This window comes from Azolla caroliniana, unplaced genomic scaffold (assembly GCF_043228905.1).
Source record: "Azolla caroliniana isolate FFs.n. ecotype wild unplaced genomic scaffold, voAzoCaro1.0.p SCAF_18, whole genome shotgun sequence".
Lineage (NCBI taxonomy): Eukaryota > Viridiplantae > Streptophyta > Polypodiopsida > Salviniales > Salviniaceae > Azolla > Azolla caroliniana.
This window is the reverse complement of record NW_028230453.1, coordinates 17,442,314-17,446,492: the sequence shown is the minus strand read 5'-3', so window position 1 is coordinate 17,446,492 and position 4,179 is coordinate 17,442,314. Positions and strand designations below refer to the sequence as shown.

Sequence of the window (4,179 nt, the reverse complement as noted above, 5' to 3'; positions counted from 1 at the left end):
TGGTGAGTGGGAGGGAGCTATTGCCAAAAACGTAAATTTATCCTTCCCACTTTAGCTCATGGGCAAGTTTTAGGAGGAAGCGAAGTAAACAAGAGAAAAAGTTCACAAAGTGCGAGGCGAAGATTAGTACTATCTCAAACCTATGCTTAGGACCATGCACCTATAGGTTCGGCGTTGTGCTTTCATCCCTAGTGCAAAGCTTCAAATGTTGTGTCATGCCCAAAGAGAGGCCAACCGATTATTGCTTCTCTTCTACTTGTCAACCAACAACAAAGTATTCACCTCCACAACATTCATTCATATGCTTCAGAACTAGGGACAACATGCCTATATCCTTCGTTTGATGTCCTACGAACAAAACTATGTTTTCCTTGATATGGCTGGTGTTGACCACACTCTATGGAGGGGATGTGCTTTGAGGTACTATTATGCCATCCATCATTTACCTCGTTACCCAATAGGGAACTAACAATTTTTGGGAACCCAAACTTGCACAAATTGTGTGCAATGCTATTATGGATTCAAGTTCATGTGGGAGAGGTCAAAGGTCCTTTATTTCTACCACCCCTTGAGAGGGGTTTAAACAATAACATATGCTCTACTACTAAAACCTAGTACCTAGTTTTGAAGCTGTCACAAAAATATGATATTGTGACTTATAATTGAAAGGCTGAAGGAAAATCTAACATCTAGTCTTTAAAATAGTGAATGATTCCAACCGCACTTGTTACATATGCCATTTGTGGAACTAACCATGAATGCTTGGATTATGGATATATTGGTTTACAGTGACATTTCACTTCCATGTCCACCATTACGTATCCATGAATGAGTTGTTGCCCATCTTCATTTGGTTCTACAATCCATCTTTCTTGATCCGAGGAGAGCTCTATCATATCTGAGAGGACTCACAATGGTCACGTCACCACTGTGTGTGATCCAAGAAACCTATAATGATAATAATAATAATAACTCCATAACTGGCAATCTGAGTTACAAGATTTTTTCTTTGAAGAGTACTGATAACCCTAATCACTGTAATTTTAATTAGAGCAATGTGGTCTTCTTCTTGCTGACATGCAACAGCTGCTGCACAGAATAAATCTGTTCGCCTCCAGAACTTCAATGACTCGTGGCATTGACCAGAAACGTTGCAGCCACACTGAGGCTCCTATAGGCACCAGCCAGCACTTCCAATCCCTTTCCATGAAGTGTAAACTCCAGCTTCTTCATCTTATTCACATGCTCCTCCTGCTGTTGCTAATTCCACTCTTTCTGCAGATAATGGAGTGGCATAAACACACTGTGCAACCCAAAGTGGGGCTGAACCAACTGACACTTATTGGAATTCTACATTGACATTAGATGCGTAGAGAGGGCATGGTAGTGATGTCGGAAGGCCCATCTTGAAGAAGGTGTCTAGAGCCTTGAATTGGATAGTCGTCATTGCTGTGCTCTGCCTCTTTTTTAACCCGCCTTCAGCATTTAAGAGGATCGCATCCAACGCTGCCTTCAAGGTTCTACAAGAGCTGCAACAGCAGACAAATGGCACGACGATCATTGAGGTGATAAAGGCAAAGTTGGATGCGATCCTCCTAAATGCTGAAGGCGGGTTAAAAAAGAGGCTGACCACACCAATGACCAGTACCCAATTCAAGGTTCTGGATACCTTCAAGATAGGCCTTTGGACATTTCCACCATGCCCTCTCTGCGCTTCTAATGTCAATGTAGAGTTCCTGTATTTTAACGACAAAACAAAGACTCAGTTGTGGTTCAGCCTTGCTTCGGTTGTAAAGTGTGCTTTATGCCACTCAATTCTCCGCTGAAAGAGCGGAACCAGCAACACTCATATGTCTTTGTATTTGGCAACACTCATATAGGAACATATTACCACAAATATGACAACCATTCACGGGAGCACACTTTATCTGCAAATTACATTTAGATGAAATTAGCAAAGTCCAAAAACGTGGTCAATAACCTACCTTTAACCCATTAATAAAATATAGACATGCAATTGACTCCTTCGCTCTCTCTCTCAGGCCAGGAACTTGCAATCCTTTGAGCACAAAAGCAGCAGCTTGTGGTTTTCCATGTTCAACAGATTGGACGCATAAACGATATGGTGAAATAATCTGAAAACTTCTGGAGTAGCAACAAAAGCTACCTCAACTCCAGAAATGCTAGACAAAAAGAAAATGTTTTCTTGTTGCCTTTTGGATATCAAACTTCTTGGTCTATACAAACCACGAAAAACACAAGGCATAACACATACTATTCTTGGCATTCAATACTACTTCAAAAATCCATGTATTATTCAGAAAAGGAAGACCCACACTAATATCCCAATTTACAATGAATAGTAAAACGAGAATCCTTTCCATTTGGATGTCTCGAAAGGATGAACTTCCATAAACATAATGGCATGCATGAACACTCAAAAACAAGTCAAAAGAGATTTTTCCCACAGGAATTTCTCTAGTTTTTCATATGAAAGAAAAATGGAGTTCCACAATACAATTCAAAGGGATGGCTGGTCCAAATGTTGATTGAGAGCATGGCATGAACATTAACCAAAGAAAAATAATAATTAATTATCTCCAACAAGTTTCCTCAATCGTCAATGAAAAACAAAACCTACCTTTTATGCGTCATCCAAAACTCCACAAAAAAGGATGAGGAAAGAATCAAATAGATTTTTCCAAAGAAATTTCATCCGAAAATCAATGAAAGCAAAATGGAAATCCCTAAAATGTCTCTGAATGGATAAATCGGAATGACCTTTTGTCCAAAAATCCAAAAAAAAATATCACCTGAATATGAAGATATTTCCCAAACTCAATTTTTCAACTTGTGGCAAAACACAAACGGATATTCCCCTCTCGTTCTCTTTCTATCTGTACAGATAACGAAGGGAGGGAAAAGGAGAATTTGTGTAACTCATAGTTTCTGATCCAATCGAAAAAATGCCAAGTTATAGGAAGATGAGTGATTCACAGGGACCTGAAAAGAAGGGAGAAACAAAAGACATCGAAGGTTCAATGAGAAAGGCTTCTCCTGATGAATCTTTCCTTACGGCGTCTGCTTCGTTACCATCTTCCTGAACAGTGTCGCCATCGATTCTAGCTGGACTCCCATCATTTCGGACATGTACCCTACGAAAGCAGAAACATCTTGTGCTGCATGTAGCAAGTCGTTTCATCTGCTGCAACGGTAGCATGAGTGAGTGTTTGCTGTGATGCGTCGAATTCTGCTTTCTAAGTTTAGGATTAGGTTTAGAGGAGGCAGTTTCGACAAATTACAGGTAGCCTTGTAGGGTTTCTGTAGGGTTTCGTCAGAGAGAGGTGAAGAAGAAGAAGAAGAAGAAGAATAAGCAGCTGGAGAAGAACTTAGAAGCATGAACCTAAAGTATTAATGAAAGAAAAAACCCCTCCATTTCTCTCTCCCCCTTTCCGTAACTAACTTACTCTAAAGTATAGATTTGGCTTCTATTATGAAAGAAAAAAAACACCACCACTACTACCTACAAAGTATAGAACCCTTCTCGGGAGCTAAATATTATGGAACACTCTTAATGTATGCACGGTAGCGAAATATGACAAAGTCTATTGGGAAATCGTTAGTATGAAATGCATCATTCTTCAAAGATTGCCATTCGTAACGAATCCTTGACAAACTTGATGGACCGACCACCCACCACAAGGCAAAAGGAATGATAAAGATGTGTGTATTCTTACCTCCTCTTGTCCATTTCCTCGTAGAAACTTGGGATGGAGATTGAATAAAAACCCACCATAGGTGACATAGTGAAAGAGCCCTTGGCTTGTATAAGTAGACACTAAGCAAGACAAAAGATCAACAATGGAAGGGGTCTCGTTTACTCCACCCCGACAACTTCTACAGCCACCACATGTGTTGATTTTCCTTTTACCTAGAAGGCCACATCAACCCTTTCCTTCATCTAGGGGAACAGTTGAGCACCTTCAACATTTTGTCGACACTCCTTGTCCTTGGCCCATCGCAATTGGCCTCCAATGGCACCCTACAATCTCAATCCCACCCTACACACCAATTCAAATGGAACAAAGGAAACACATACTATGTTCCAATTCCAACAAACAAAAGAAACACATTCCTCACGTCATGATGATGATGTGAGTGCCATCATTTTGTAGTAAC

The 4,179-nt window shown here is 40.2% G+C and overlaps 1 long non-coding RNA gene across 1 annotated transcript; it reads right to left on the bottom strand.

Moving 5' to 3' along the window:
* Positions 1-741: 741 nt before the first annotated feature.
* Positions 742-3,212, bottom strand: LOC147852558 (uncharacterized). Its single transcript, XR_015531458.1, has 3 exons — positions 3,004-3,212; positions 2,814-2,897; positions 742-1,928 (listed from the first exon to the last, which is right to left on the bottom strand). It is a non-coding gene; the product is annotated as an uncharacterized LOC147852558 (long non-coding RNA).
* Positions 3,213-4,179: the final 967 nt, after the last annotated feature.